At 35.4% G+C, this 15720-nt stretch overlaps 12 non-coding genes across 12 annotated transcripts; all 12 read left to right on the top strand.

Annotated features, from left to right (window-relative positions):
• The first annotated feature begins 75 nt into the window (after positions 1-75).
• TRNAT-CGU (transfer RNA threonine (anticodon CGU)) lies at positions 76-148 on the top strand. The gene has a single exon. It is a non-coding gene; the product is annotated as a tRNA-Thr (tRNA).
• A 532-nt stretch (positions 149-680) lies between these two features.
• On the top strand, positions 681-753 carry TRNAT-UGU (transfer RNA threonine (anticodon UGU)). Its single transcript has one exon. It is a non-coding gene; the product is annotated as a tRNA-Thr (tRNA).
• Positions 754-2923: 2170 nt separating this feature from the next.
• On the top strand, positions 2924-2996 carry TRNAT-CGU (transfer RNA threonine (anticodon CGU)). The gene has a single exon. It is a non-coding gene; the product is annotated as a tRNA-Thr (tRNA).
• A 532-nt stretch (positions 2997-3528) lies between these two features.
• On the top strand, positions 3529-3601 carry TRNAT-UGU (transfer RNA threonine (anticodon UGU)). The gene has a single exon. It is a non-coding gene; the product is annotated as a tRNA-Thr (tRNA).
• Positions 3602-5771: 2170 nt separating this feature from the next.
• On the top strand, positions 5772-5844 carry TRNAT-CGU (transfer RNA threonine (anticodon CGU)). Its single transcript has one exon. It is a non-coding gene; the product is annotated as a tRNA-Thr (tRNA).
• A 536-nt stretch (positions 5845-6380) lies between these two features.
• TRNAT-UGU (transfer RNA threonine (anticodon UGU)) lies at positions 6381-6453 on the top strand. The gene has a single exon. It is a non-coding gene; the product is annotated as a tRNA-Thr (tRNA).
• Positions 6454-8622: 2169 nt separating this feature from the next.
• Positions 8623-8695, top strand: TRNAT-CGU (transfer RNA threonine (anticodon CGU)). Its single transcript has one exon. It is a non-coding gene; the product is annotated as a tRNA-Thr (tRNA).
• A 532-nt stretch (positions 8696-9227) lies between these two features.
• Positions 9228-9300, top strand: TRNAT-UGU (transfer RNA threonine (anticodon UGU)). The gene has a single exon. It is a non-coding gene; the product is annotated as a tRNA-Thr (tRNA).
• Positions 9301-11469: 2169 nt separating this feature from the next.
• Positions 11470-11542, top strand: TRNAT-CGU (transfer RNA threonine (anticodon CGU)). The gene has a single exon. It is a non-coding gene; the product is annotated as a tRNA-Thr (tRNA).
• Positions 11543-12074: 532 nt separating this feature from the next.
• TRNAT-UGU (transfer RNA threonine (anticodon UGU)) lies at positions 12075-12147 on the top strand. Its single transcript has one exon. It is a non-coding gene; the product is annotated as a tRNA-Thr (tRNA).
• Positions 12148-14316: 2169 nt separating this feature from the next.
• TRNAT-UGU (transfer RNA threonine (anticodon UGU)) lies at positions 14317-14389 on the top strand. Its single transcript has one exon. It is a non-coding gene; the product is annotated as a tRNA-Thr (tRNA).
• Positions 14390-14930: 541 nt separating this feature from the next.
• TRNAT-UGU (transfer RNA threonine (anticodon UGU)) lies at positions 14931-15003 on the top strand. Its single transcript has one exon. It is a non-coding gene; the product is annotated as a tRNA-Thr (tRNA).
• Positions 15004-15720: the final 717 nt, after the last annotated feature.

Consider the following 15720-nt stretch of genomic DNA (forward strand, 5'->3'; position numbering starts at 1 on the left):
TTAGGAGTTACTGAGCATATGCATACCTCTAACAGGCTAATCCCTACATCGCTTTAGAAATTGTTCCTTTTCAATGGCTTCATAGCTCAGAGGTTAGAGCACTGGTCTCGTAAACCAGGGGTCGTGAGTTCGACTCTCACTGAAGCCTTAAAAACTCTTTGCCTCTCATATGAAAATTGCTTATCTGTTTGGTCAGTGGTACAAAGTTGGTGCGATTCAATATTGATGTTGATCCTTTTCAAAAGTTCTGGATAAGACCTTGATCATATATGACATTCGGGTAACGTGTGTCAAATTCCTTTCTTATGCCACCTCTATCAGAGCTTTAGGAGTCTAATGACCCTTCTTCATCAATTCTTGATGTGTGATTTTGTAATATAAAGAATTACATATTTTATTAAAGCAAGCAGTAGAATTCTTTTCTTTGCCAATCCATCTGATTTCATTTTTTTGCACATCAGATTGCCAATAAACAGGTAGTCAGTTATAGAACTGAAGCTTTAGAATGTTTGCAAGTCATGCTTTTGCGTTGCAAGAGCAGTTGTTGGTTTGTTGGTGATGGGACATTACGTTAAGAGTGTGATTTCAAACTAGAAATGAAAGGACTTGTGTTGGTAATGCACCTGAATGGCTATTGCACTGTTCGAAATAGAGATCAAAAGATGTGTCAAAGTTTCGCTGGCTTCATAGCTCAGTGGTTAGAGCACTGGTCTTGTAAACCAGGGGTCGTGAGTTCAATTCTCACTGGAGCCTTTGTGTTATTTTGAAACTGAATAGTTTAATTCTTGAGCTTATCTTTAAAAATACCTGCTTAGTTGAAGGTTTATTATACTGAGAAAAAAATGTTCAGACATAATAATTACATTACTTGGAGAGTTTTCATCCATTTCAGGTTTGCAAAAAAACGTGGTAGCAAGTAAAAAAAATACTTGTTGCTTCTGTGAAGCGGATCCTGAGGAAAACTACTCCAAACTAGGCACATTCAAATCAAAAATCTGCAAAAAAGGCTTTAAGAATGAAAATCTCATTGCAAACTCTGCAAAAAATCCCCAGGAAACACATCATGAACATAAAAACTCTTCCCAAAAGTACCTAATAAAGTGGTGTTTTCCTAAGTGGGTTCTGCTTGCAAAACTCATTGTTTTTAAATGCCTTAATAAAATTCCATCTGCAAATAACCTAAAGATTCACACTGAGGTTTTTTCAGGAAATTTTGATCAAAACTTTTCCAAACACCACTAGGAGTTCAAAAAACACAAGTTTTGTTTGAAGTGTTGGACTGCGCACACACTCAGTTTTTTAATGAATTTTTGGAACAGGAACTGGTATGTGCATATGATGGCTTTTAAACTCAGGAGAACTTGATGAGTTTTTCACGCAGAAGACTTTTCAAGAAATTTAGGACATTTCTTCCCCTGAATCGTCTTTTGTATCATTTTTTGGGTTGTTTCCTGGACAATTTTGAGATGGCTTTTTTCGGAAGGTTTTCCCATGGTTTCGGTGAAGTCTTTTTTTCTGGTCGCATTTTTCACTCCATTGAAAAAATAAGAAACAGTTAGCTCTTTTAAGCAAAATCAATGGCAAAACACTCAAAAAAAAAGTCTTTTTGAAGTCCAGGCATGTATTGAGCTTTTCCACTGATTTGTACTGTAAAATACACAGCATGTTCCTGGTGGAAAACGCTAATAGAATGGACATGTGATTTCTTTTAACCGCTTGGCGTTTTTAGAAACCTGAAGTGGTCAAAAGACATTCAAAAACCTCAACATAGACAGAGCAAGTCAGTTTTACATAGAATTGCTTATGTTCATTCTTTTGAGCAATGTTTGATAGTGTTTTCAAATGATTCCAATGGCGGAAGCTGCCTGAAAAAAGACATCATGTGCACATAGCCACCTAGTTGAAACTGAGTGGAAACTCTACAAATGCTCCTGCAAATCTCATAGCTCCTAAAAAATTTGGAGTTTCTGCCCAGATTCTGCTCTGAAAACTCAGCTAAAAACCTCTGTGTGCACATAGTCTTGTAGAGTTTCTGCCCTGAAAATGCAGGAAAAATATAACTTAGTGTGAACACACACTCATAGCTATTTTGAGTGATTTATTCCACTTCAGGGTTTGAAAAATGCCAGGTGAAAATAATAGGGGATATTGCATCTTTGAAGCAGATCCTGATGGAATTTACTCTAAAGTAGACACTGTAAATCAAAAGGCTGCAAAGAAAAAGCTTTAGAAAAAAACTCTTCAAAAACACTTCAAGAACTCTCAAAAAGTGCTTTAGGAACCACTTTATAAAGCTAAACCTCCTTTAAAAGCTCCCCAATGAAAGGGTGTTTTTGCTTTAAAAAGTCTTCTTTTTTGAATGCCTCAATAAAACTCCATCTGCATATATCCTAATACTGACACAAAAAAAATTCAGACATCATTCTTAAATTTGGCATAATTGAAAATGTAAATGAAAATCATGGCCAGAGATCTAATGCTATGTGGAGACAAAGACTTTAGAGCAGATTTGCTTTAAAATTTGCTTTTGTAAAAAGTTTCCACTTGAAAAACTCATCTTTTTTGAATGGCTCCATAAAACTCCATTTGCACATAGATTAATACTGACCTGAAAAAAGTTTATGAAATCATTCTTAAATTTGGTACAATTGAAAATATAAATAAATCATCGTGCTTCTCTTTACATTTTTTACCACGCCTTACCTTACAATCATTGCTTGTATGGGTTGTAAGTTTTCATATGCATTTCAAGTTGATATTTTTCCCATGTCAATGTCAAATTGGTACCTAAAGAAAAATCTTTGTACAGTTTCTTTGCATTTCTCCCATGTAGCATAATAAATGATCCTTAGGAGTTACTGAGCATATGCATACCTCTAACAGGCTAATCCCTACATCGCTTTAGAAATTGTTCCTTTTCAATGGCTTCATAGCTCAGAGGTTAGAGCACTGGTCTCGTAAACCAGGGGTCGTGAGTTCGACTCTCACTGAAGCCTTAAAAACTCTTTGCCTCTCATATGAAAATTGCTTATCTGTTTGGTCAGTGGTACAAAGTTGGTGCGATTCAATATTGATGTTGATCCTTTTCAAAAGTTCTGGATAAGACCTTGATCATATATGACATTCGGGTAACGTGTGTCAAATTCCTTTCTTATGCCACCTCTATCAGAGCTTTAGGAGTCTAATGACCCTTCTTCATCAATTCTTGATGTGTGATTTTGTAATATAAAGAATTACATATTTTATTAAAGCAAGCAGTAGAATTCTTTTCTTTGCCAATCCATCTGATTTCATTTTTTTGCACATCAGATTGCCAATAAACAGGTAGTCAGTTATAGAACTGAAGCTTTAGAATGTTTGCAAGTCATGCTTTTGCGTTGCAAGAGCAGTTGTTGGTTTGTTGGTGATGGGACATTACGTTAAGAGTGTGATTTCAAACTAGAAATGAAAGGACTTGTGTTGGTAATGCACCTGAATGGCTATTGCACTGTTCGAAATAGAGATCAAAAGATGTGTCAAAGTTTCGCTGGCTTCATAGCTCAGTGGTTAGAGCACTGGTCTTGTAAACCAGGGGTCGTGAGTTCAATTCTCACTGGAGCCTTTGTGTTATTTTGAAACTGAATAGTTTAATTCTTGAGCTTATCTTTAAAAATACCTGCTTAGTTGAAGGTTTATTATACTGAGAAAAAAATGTTCAGACATAATAATTACATTACTTGGAGAGTTTTCATCCATTTCAGGTTTGCAAAAAAACGTGGTAGCAAGTAAAAAAAATACTTGTTGCTTCTGTGAAGCGGATCCTGAGGAAAACTACTCCAAACTAGGCACATTCAAATCAAAAATCTGCAAAAAAGGCTTTAAGAATGAAAATCTCATTGCAAACTCTGCAAAAAATCCCCAGGAAACACATCATGAACATAAAAACTCTTCCCAAAAGTACCTAATAAAGTGGTGTTTTCCTAAGTGGGTTCTGCTTGCAAAACTCATTGTTTTTAAATGCCTTAATAAAATTCCATCTGCAAATAACCTAAAGATTCACACTGAGGTTTTTTCAGGAAATTTTGATCAAAACTTTTCCAAACACCACTAGGAGTTCAAAAAACACAAGTTTTGTTTGAAGTGTTGGACTGCGCACACACTCAGTTTTTTAATGAATTTTTGGAACAGGAACTGGTATGTGCATATGATGGCTTTTAAACTCAGGAGAACTTGATGAGTTTTTCACGCAGAAGACTTTTCAAGAAATTTAGGACATTTCTTCCCCTGAATCGTCTTTTGTATCATTTTTTGGGTTGTTTCCTGGACAATTTTGAGATGGCTTTTTTCGGAAGGTTTTCCCATGGTTTCGGTGAAGTCTTTTTTTCTGGTCGCATTTTTCACTCCATTGAAAAAATAAGAAACAGTTAGCTCTTTTAAGCAAAATCAATGGCAAAACACTCAAAAAAAAAGTCTTTTTGAAGTCCAGGCATGTATTGAGCTTTTCCACTGATTTGTACTGTAAAATACACAGCATGTTCCTGGTGGAAAACGCTAATAGAATGGACATGTGATTTCTTTTAACCGCTTGGCGTTTTTAGAAACCTGAAGTGGTCAAAAGACATTCAAAAACCTCAACATAGACAGAGCAAGTCAGTTTTACATAGAATTGCTTATGTTCATTCTTTTGAGCAATGTTTGATAGTGTTTTCAAATGATTCCAATGGCGGAAGCTGCCTGAAAAAAGACATCATGTGCACATAGCCACCTAGTTGAAACTGAGTGGAAACTCTACAAATGCTCCTGCAAATCTCATAGCTCCTAAAAAATTTGGAGTTTCTGCCCAGATTCTGCTCTGAAAACTCAGCTAAAAACCTCTGTGTGCACATAGTCTTGTAGAGTTTCTGCCCTGAAAATGCAGGAAAAATATAACTTAGTGTGAACACACACTCATAGCTATTTTGAGTGATTTATTCCACTTCAGGGTTTGAAAAATGCCAGGTGAAAATAATAGGGGATATTGCATCTTTGAAGCAGATCCTGATGGAATTTACTCTAAAGTAGACACTGTAAATCAAAAGGCTGCAAAGAAAAAGCTTTAGAAAAAAACTCTTCAAAAACACTTCAAGAACTCTCAAAAAGTGCTTTAGGAACCACTTTATAAAGCTAAACCTCCTTTAAAAGCTCCCCAATGAAAGGGTGTTTTTGCTTTAAAAAGTCTTCTTTTTTGAATGCCTCAATAAAACTCCATCTGCATATATCCTAATACTGACACAAAAAAAATTCAGACATCATTCTTAAATTTGGCATAATTGAAAATGTAAATGAAAATCATGGCCAGAGATCTAATGCTATGTGGAGACAAAGACTTTAGAGCAGATTTGCTTTAAAATTTGCTTTTGTAAAAAGTTTCCACTTGAAAAACTCATCTTTTTTGAATGGCTCCATAAAACTCCATTTGCACATAGATTAATACTGACCTGAAAAAAGTTTATGAAATCATTCTTAAATTTGGTACAATTGAAAATATAAATAAATCATCGTGCTTCTCTTTACATTTTTTACCACGCCTTACCTTACAATCATTGCTTGTATGGGTTGTAAGTTTTCATATGCATTTCAAGTTGATATTTTTCCCATGTCAATGTCAAATTGGTACCTAAAGAAAAATCTTTGTACAGTTTCTTTGCATTTCTCCCATGTAGCATAATAAATGATCCTTAGGAGTTACTGAGCATATGCATACCTCTAACAGGCTAATCCCTACATCGCTTTAGAAATTGTTCCTTTTCAATGGCTTCATAGCTCAGAGGTTAGAGCACTGGTCTCGTAAACCAGGGGTCGTGAGTTCGACTCTCACTGAAGCCTTAAAAACTCTTTGTCTCTCATATGAAAATTGCTTATCTGTTTGGTCAGTGGTACAAAGTTGGTGCGATTCAATATTGATGTTACGACATCCTTTTCAAAAGTTCTGGATAAGACCTTGATCATATATGACATTCGGGTAACGTGTGTCAAATTCCTTTCTTATGCCACCTCTATCAGAGCTTTAGGAGTCTAATGACCCTTCTTCATCAATTCTTGATGTGTGATTTTGTAATATAAAGAATTACATATTTTATTAAAGCAAGCAGTAGAATTCTTTTCTTTGCCAATCCATCTGATTTCATTTTTTTGCACATCAGATTGCCAATAAACAGGTAGTCAGTTATAGAACTGAAGCTTTAGAATGTTTGCAAGTCATGCTTTTGCGTTGCAAGAGCAGTTGTTGGTTTGTTGGTGATGGGACATTACGTTAAGAGTGTGATTTCAAACTAGAAATGAAAGGACTTGTGTTGGTAATGCACCTGAATGGCTATTGCACTGTTCGAAATAGAGATCAAAAGATGTGTCAAAGTTTCGCTGGCTTCATAGCTCAGTGGTTAGAGCACTGGTCTTGTAAACCAGGGGTCGTGAGTTCAATTCTCACTGGAGCCTTTGTGTTATTTTGAAACTGAATAGTTTAATTCTTGAGCTTATCTTTAAAAATACCTGCTTAGTTGAAGGTTTATTATACTGAGAAAAAAATGTTCAGACATAATAATTACATTACTTGGAGAGTTTTCATCCATTTCAGGTTTGCAAAAAAACGTGGTAGCAAGTAAAAAAAATACTTGTTGCTTCTGTGAAGCGGATCCTGAGGAAAACTACTCCAAACTAGGCACATTCAAATCAAAAATCTGCAAAAAAGGCTTTAAGAATGAAAATCTCATTGCAAACTCTGCAAAAAATCCCCAGGAAACACATCATGAACATAAAAACTCTTCCCAAAAGTACCTAATAAAGTGGTGTTTTCCTAAGTGGGTTCTGCTTGCAAAACTCATTGTTTTTAAATGCCTTAATAAAATTCCATCTGCAAATAACCTAAAGATTCACACTGAGGTTTTTTCAGGAAATTTTGATCAACACTTTTCCAAACACCGCTAGGAGTTCAAAAAACACAAGTTTTGTTTGAAGTGTTGGACTGCGCACACACTCAGTTTTTTAATGAATTTTTGGAACAGGAACTGGTATGTGCATATGACGGCTTTTAAACTCAGGAGAAGTTGATGAGTTTTTCACGCAGAAGACTTTTCAAGAAATTTAGGAAATTTCTTCCCCTGAATCGTCTTTTGTATCATTTTTTTGGTTGTTTCCTGGACAATTTTGAGACGGCTTTTTTCGGAAGGTTTTCCCATGGTTTCGGTGAAGTCTTTTTTTCTGGTCGCATTTTTCACTCCATTGAAAAAAGAAGAAACAGTTAGCTCTTTTAAGCAAAATCAATGGCAAAACACTCAAAAAAAAAGTATTTTTGAAGTCCAGGCATGTATTGAGCTTTTCCACTGATTTGTACTGTAAAATACACAGCATGTTCCTGGTGGAAAACGCTAATAGAATGGACATGTGGCTTTTTTTAACCGCTTGGCATTTTTAGAAACCTGAAGTGGTCAAAAGACATTCAAAAACCTCAACATAGACAGAGCAAGTCAGTTTTACATAGAATTGCTTATGTTCATTCTTTTGAGCAATGTTTGATAGTGTTTTCAAATGATTCCAATGGCGGAAGCTGCCTGAAAAAAGACGTCATGTGCGCATAGCCACCTAGTTGAAACTGAGTGGAAACTCTACAAATGCACCTGCAAATCTCATAGCTCCTCAAAAATTTGGAGTTTCTGCCCAGATTCTGCTCTGAAAACTCAGCTAAAAACCTCTGTGTGCACATAGTCTTGTAGAGTTTCTGCCCTGAAAATGCAGGAAAAATATAACTTAGTGTGAACACACACTCATAGCTATTTTGAGTGATTTATTCCACTTCAGGGTTTGAAAAATGCCAGGTGAAAATAATAGGGGATATTGCATCTTTGAAGCAGATCCTGATGGAATTTGCTCTAAAGTAGACACTGTAAATCAAAAGGCTGCAAAGAGAAAGCTTTAGAAAAAAACTTTTCAAAAACACTTCAAGAACTCTCAAAAAGTGCTTTAGGAACCACTTTATAAAGCTAAACCTCCTTTAAAAGCTCCCCAATGAAAGGGTGTTTTTGCTTTAAAAAGTCTTCTTTTTTGAATGCCTCAATAAAACTCCATCTGCATATATCCTAATACAGACACAAAAAAATTCAGACATCATTCTTAAATTTGGCATAATTGAAAATGTAAATGAAAATCATGGCCAGAGATCTAATGCTATGTGGAGACAAAGACTTTAGAGCAGATTTGCTTTAAAATTTGCTTTCGTAAAAAGTTTCCACTTGAAAAACTCATCTTTTTTGAATGGCTCCATAAAACTCCATTTGCACATAGATTAATACTGACATGAAAAAAGTTTATGAAATCATTCTTAAATTTGGTACAATTGAAAATATAAATAAATCATCGTGCTTCTCTTTACATTTTTTACCATGCCTTACCTTACAATCATTGCTTGTATGGGTTGTAAGTTTTCATATGCATTTCAAGTTGATGTTTTTCCCATGTCAATGTCAAATTGGTACCTAAAGAAAAATCTTTGTACAGTTTCTTTGCATTTCTCCCATGTAGCATAGTAAATGATCCTTAGGAGTTACTGAGCATATGCATACCTCTAACAGGCTAATCCCTACATCGCTTTAGAAATTGTTCCTTTTCAATGGCTTCATAGCTCAGAGGTTAGAGCACTGGTCTCGTAAACCAGGGGTCGTGAGTTCGACTCTCACTGAAGCCTTAAAAACTCTTTGTCTCTCATATGAAAATTGCTTATCTGTTTGGTCAGTGGTACAAAGTTGGTGCGATTCAATATTGATGTTGATCCTTTTCAAAAGTTCTGGATAAGACCTTGATCATATATGACATTCGGGTAACGTGTGTCAAATTCCTTTCTTATGCCACCTCTATCAGAGCTTTAGGAGTCTAATGACCCTTCTTCATCAATTCTTGATGTGTGATTTTGTAATATAAAGAATTACATATTTTATTAAAGCAAGCAGTAGAATTCTCTTCTTTGCCAATCCATCTGATTTCATTTTTTTGCACATCAGATTGCCAATAAACAGGTAGTCAGTTATAGAACTGAAGCTTTAGAATGTTTGCAAGTCATGCTTTTGCGTTGCAAGAGCAGTTGTTGGTTTGTTGGTGATGGGACATTACGTTAAGAGTGTGATTTCAAACTAGAAATGAAAGGACTTGTGTTGGTAATGCACCTGAATGGCTATTGCACTGTTCGAAATAGAGATCAAAAGATGTGTCAAAGTTTCGCTGGCTTCATAGCTCAGTGGTTAGAGCACTGGTCTTGTAAACCAGGGGTCGTGAGTTCAATTCTCACTGGAGCCTTTGTGTTATTTTGAAACTGAATAGTTTAATTCTTGAGCTTATCTTTAAAAATACCTGCTTAGTTGAAGGTTTATTATACTGAGAAAAAAATGTTCAGACATAATAATTACATTACTTGGAGAGTTTTCATCCATTTCAGGTTTGCAAAAAAACGTGGTAGCAAGTAAAAAAAATACTTGTTGCTTCTGTGAAGCGGATCCTGAGGAAAACTACTCCAAACTAGGCACATTCAAATCAAAAATCTGCAAAAAAGGCTTTAAGAATGAAAATCTCATTGCAAACTCTGCAAAAAATCCCCAGGAAACACATCATGAACATAAAAACTCTTCCCAAAAGTACCTAATAAAGTGGTGTTTTCCTAAGTGGGTTCTGCTTGCAAAACTCATTGTTTTTAAATGCCTTAATAAAATTCCATCTGCAAATAACCTAAAGATTCACACTGAGGTTTTTTCAGGAAATTTTGATCAAAACTTTTCCAAACACCACTAGGAGTTCAAAAAACACAAGTTTTGTTTGAAGTGTTGGACTGCGCACACACTCAGTTTTTTAATGAATTTTTGGAACAGGAACTGGTATGTGCATATGACGGCTTTTAAACTCAGGAGAACTTGATGAGTTTTTCACGCAGAAGACTTTTCAAGAAATTTAGGACATTTCTTCCCCTGAATCGTCTTTTGTATCATTTTTTGGGTTGTTTCCTGGACAATTTTGAGATGGCTTTTTTCGGAAGGTTTTCCCATGGTTTCGGTGAAGTCTTTTTTTCTGGTCGCATTTTTCACTCCATTGAAAAAATAAGAAACAGTTAGCTCTTTTAAGCAAAATCAATGGCAAAACACTCAAAAAAAAAGTCTTTTTGAAGTCCAGGCATGTATTGAGCTTTTCCACTGATTTGTACTGTAAAATACACAGCATGTTCCTGGTGGAAAACGCTAATAGAATGGACATGTGACTTCTTTAAACCGCTTGGCGTTTTTAGAAACCTGAAGTGGTCAAAAGACATTCAAAAACCTCAACATAGACAGAGCAAGTCAGTTTTACATAGAATTGCTTATGTTCATTCTTTTGAGCAATGTTTGATAGTGTTTTCAAATGATTCCAATGGCGGAAGCTGCCTGAAAAAAGACATCATGTGCACATAGCCACCTAGTTGAAACTGAGTGGAAACTCTACAAATGCACCTGCAAATCTCATAGCTCCTCAAAAATTTGGAGTTTCTGCCCAGATTCTGCTCTGAAAACTCAGCTAAAAACCTCTGTGTGCACATAGTCTTGTAGAGTTTCTGCCCTGAAAATGCAGGAAAAATATAACTTAGTGTGAACACACACTCATAGCTATTTTGAGTGATTTATTCCACTTCAGGGTTTGAAAAATGCCAGGTGAAAATAATAGGGGATATTGCATCTTTGAAGCAGATCCTGATGGAATTTGCTCTAAAGTAGACACTGTAAATCAAAAGGCTGCAAAGAGAAAGCTTTAGAAAAAAACTTTTCAAAAACACTTCAAGAACTCTCAAAAAGTGCTTTAGGAACCACTTTATAAAGCTAAACCTCCTTTAAAAGCTCCCCAATGAAAGGGTGTTTTTGCTTTAAAAAGTCTTCTTTTTTGAATGCCTCAATAAAACTCCATCTGCATATATCCTAATACAGACACAAAAAAATTCAGACATCATTCTTAAATTTGGCATAATTGAAAATGTAAATGAAAATCATGGCCAGAGATCTAATGCTATGTGGAGACAAAGACTTTAGAGCAGATTTGCTTTAAAATTTGCTTTCGTAAAAAGTTTCCACTTGAAAAACTCATCTTTTTTGAATGGCTCCATAAAACTCCATTTGCACATAGATTAATACTGACATGAAAAAAGTTTATGAAATCATTCTTAAATTTGGTACAATTGAAAATATAAATAAATCATCGTGCTTCTCTTTACATTTTTTACCATGCCTTACCTTACAATCATTGCTTGTATGGGTTGTAAGTTTTCATATGCATTTCAAGTTGATGTTTTTCCCATGTCAATGTCAAATTGGTACCTAAAGAAAAATCTTTGTACAGTTTCTTTGCATTTCTCCCATGTAGCATAGTAAATGATCCTTAGGAGTTACTGAGCATATGCATACCTCTAACAGGCTAATCCCTACATCGCTTTAGAAATTCTTCCTTTTCAATGGCTTCATAGCTCAGAGGTTAGAGCACTGGTCTCGTAAACCAGGGGTCGTGAGTTCGACTCTCACTGAAGCCTTAAAAACTCTTTGTCTCTCATATGAAAATTGCTTATCTGTTTGGTCAGTGGTACAAAGTTGGTGTGATTCAATATTGATGTTGATCCTTTTCAAAAGTTCTGGATAAGACCTTGATCATATATGACATTCGGGTAACGTGTGTCAAATTCCTTTCTTATGCCACCTCTATCAGAGCTTTAGGAGTCTAATGACCCTTCTTCATCAATTCTTGATGTGTGATTTTGTAATATAAAGAATTACATATTTTATTAAAGCAAGCAGTAGAATTCTTTTCTTTGCCAATCCATCTGATTTCATTTTTTTGCACATCAGATTGCCAATAAACAGGTAGTCAGTTATAGAACTGAAGCTTTAGAATGTTTGCAAGTCATGCTTTTGCGTTGCAAGAGCAGTTGTTGGTTTGTTGGTGATGGGACATTACGTTAAGAGTGTGATTTCAAACTAGAAATGAAAGGACTTGTGTTGGTAATGCACCTGAATGGCTATTGCACTGTTCGAAATAGAGATCAAAAGATGTGTCAAAGTTTCGCTGGCTTCATAGCTCAGTGGTTAGAGCACTGGTCTTGTAAACCAGGGGTCGTGAGTTCAATTCTCACTGGAGCCTTTGTGTTATTTTGAAACTGAATAGTTTAATTCTTGAGCTTATCTTTAAAAATACCTGCTTAGTTGAAGGTTTATTATACTGAGAAAAAAATGTTCAGACATAATAATTACATTACTTGGAGAGTTTTCATCCATTTCAGGTTTGCAAAAAAACGTGGTAGCAAGTAAAAAAAATACTTGTTGCTTCTGTGAAGCGGATCCTGAGGAAAACTACTCCAAACTAGGCACATTCAAATCAAAAATCTGCAAAAAAGGCTTTAAGAATGAAAATCTCATTGCAAACTCTGCAAAAAATCCCCAGGAAACACATCATGAACATAAAAACTCTTCCCAAAAGTACGTAATAAAGTGGTGTTTTCCTAAGTGGGTTCTGCTTGCAAAACTCATTGTTTTTAAATGCCTTAATAAAATTCCATCTGCAAATAACCTAAAGATTCACACTGAGGTTTTTTCAGGAAATTTTGATCAAAACTTTTCCAAACACCACTAGGAGTTCAAAAAACACAAGTTTTGTTTGAAGTGTTGGACTGCGCACACACTCAGTTTTTTAATGAATTTTTGGAACAGGAACTGGTATGTGCATATGATGGCTTTTAAACTCAGGAGAACTTGATGAGTTTTTCACGCAGAAGACTTTTCAAGAAATTTAGGACATTTCTTCCCCTGAATCGTCTTTTGTATCATTTTTTGGGTTGTTTCCTGGACAATTTTGAGATGGCTTTTTTCGGAAGGTTTTCCCATGGTTTCGGTGAAGTCTTTTTTTCTGGTCGCATTTTTCACTCCATTGAAAAAATAAGAAACAGTTAGCTCTTTTAAGCAAAATCAATGGCAAAACACTCAAAAAAAAAGTCTTTTTGAAGTCCAGGCATGTATTGAGCTTTTCCACTGATTTGTACTGTAAAATACACAGCATGTTCCTGGTGGAAAACGCTAATAGAATGGACATGTGACTTCTTTTAACCGCTTGGCGTTTTTAGAAACCTGAAGTGGTCAAAAGACATTCAAAAACCTCAACATAGACAGAGCAAGTCAGTTTTACATAGAATTGCTTATGTTCATTCTTTTGAGCAATGTTTGATAGTGTTTTCAAATGATTCCAATGGCGGAAGCTGCCTGAAAAAAGACATCATGTGCACATAGCCACCTAGTTGAAACTGAGTGGAAACTCTACAAATGCTCCTGCAAATCTCATAGCTCCTCAAAAATTTGGAGTTTCTGCCCAGATTCTGCTCTGAAAACTCAGCTAAAAACCTCTGTGTGCACATAGTCTTGTAGAGTTTCTGCCCTGAAAATACAGGAAAAATATAACTTAGTGTGAACACACACTCATAGCTATTTTGAGTGATTTATTCCACTTCAGGGTTTGAAAAATGCCAGGTGAAAATAATAGGGGATATTGCATCTTTGAAGCAGATCCTGATGGAATTTGCTCTAAAGTAGATACTGTAAATCAAAAGGCTGCAAAGAAAAAGCTTTAGAAAAAAACTCTTCAAAAACACTTCAAGAACTCTCAAAAAGTGCTTTAGGAACCACTTTATAAAGCTAAACCTCCTTTAAAAGCTCCCCAATGAAAGGGTGTTTTTGCTTTAAAAAGTCTTCTTTTTTGAATGCCTCAATAAAACTCCATCTGCATATATCCTAATACAGACACAAAAAAATTCAGACATCATTCTTAAATTTGGCATAATTGAAAATGTAAATGAAAATCATGGCCAGAGATCTAATGCTATGTGGAGACAAAGACTTTAGAGCAGATTTGCTTTAAAATTTGCTTTCGTAAAAAGTTTCCACTTGAAAAACTCATCTTTTTTGAATGGCTCCATAAAACTCCATTTGCACATAGATTAATACTGACATGAAAAAAGTTTATGAAATCATTCTTAAATTTGGTACAATTGAAAATATAAATAAATCATCGTGCTTCTCTTTACATTTTTTACCATGCCTTACCTTACAATCATTGCTTGTATGGGTTGTAAGTTTTCATATGCATTTCAAGTTGATGTTTTTCCCATGTCAATGTCAAATTGGTACCTAAAGAAAAATCTTTGTACAGTTTCTTTGCATTTCTCCCATGTAGCATAGTAAATGATCCTTAGGAGTTACTGAGCATATGCATACCTCTAACAGGCTAATCCCTACATCGCTTTAGAAATTGTTCCTTTTCAATGGCTTCATAGCTCAGAGGTTAGAGCATTGGTCTTGTAAACCAGGGGTCGTGAGTTCGACTCTCACTGAAGCCTCATATGAGAGACTCTTTGTCTCTCATATGAAAATTGCTTATCTGTTTGGTCAGTGGTACAAAGTTGGTGCGATTCAATATTGATGTTACGACATCCTTTTCAAAAGTTCTGGATAAGACCTTGATCATATATGACATTCGGGTAACGTGTGTCAAATTCCTTTCTTATGCCACCTCTATCAGAGCTTTAGGAGTCTAATGACCCTTCTTCATCAATTCTTGATGTGTGATTTTGTAATATAAAGAATTACATATTTTATTAAAGCAAGCAGTAGAATTCTTTTCTTTGCCAATCCATCTGATTTCATTTTTTTGCACATCAGATTGCCAATAAACAGGTAGTCAGTTATAGAACTGAAGCTTTAGAATGTTTGCAAGTCATGCTTTTGCGTTGCAAGAGCAGTTGTTGGTTTGTTGGTGATGGGACATTACGTTAAGAGTGTGATTTCAAACTAGAAATGAAAGGACTTGTGTTGGTAATGCACCTGAATGGCTATTGCACTGTTCGAAATAGAGATCAAAAGATGTGTCAAAGTTTCGCTGGCTTCATAGCTCAGTGGTTAGAGCACTGGTCTTGTAAACCAGGGGTCGTGAGTTCAATTCTCACTGGAGCCTTTGTGTTATTTTGAAACTGAATAGTTTAATTCTTGAGCTTATCTTTAAAAATACCTGCTTAGTTGAAGGTTTATTATACTGAGAAAAAAATGTTCAGACATAATAATTACATTACTTGGAGAGTTTTCATCCATTTCAGGTTTGCAAAAAAACGTGGTAGCAAGTAAAAAAAATACTTGTTGCTTCTGTGAAGCGGATCCTGAGGAAAACTACTCCAAACTAGGCACATTCAAATCAAAAATCTGCAAAAAAGGCTTTAAGAATGAAAATCTCATTGCAAACTCTGCAAAAAATCCCCAGGAAACACATCATGAACATAAAAACTCTTCCCAAAAGTACCTAATAAAGTGGTGTTTTCCTAAGTGGGTTCTGCTTGCAAAACTCATTGTTTTTAAATGCCTTAATAAAATTCCATCTGCAAATAACCTAAAGATTCACACTGAGGTTTTTTCAGGAAATTTTGATCAACACTTTTCCAAACACCGCTAGGAGTTCAAAAAACACAAGTTTTGTTTGAAGTGTTGGACTGCGCACACACTCAGTTTTTTAATGAATTTTTGGAACAGGAACTGGTATGTGCATATGACGGCTTTTAAACTCAGGAGAAGTTGATGAGTTTTTCACGCAGAAGACTTTTCAAGAAATTTAGGAAATTTCTTCCCCTGAATCGTCTTTTGTATCATTTTTTTGGTTGTTTCCTGGACAATTTTGAGACGG

This window comes from Ranitomeya variabilis, chromosome 1 (genome assembly GCF_051348905.1).
Source record: "Ranitomeya variabilis isolate aRanVar5 chromosome 1, aRanVar5.hap1, whole genome shotgun sequence".
Taxonomy (NCBI): domain Eukaryota; kingdom Metazoa; phylum Chordata; class Amphibia; order Anura; family Dendrobatidae; genus Ranitomeya; species Ranitomeya variabilis.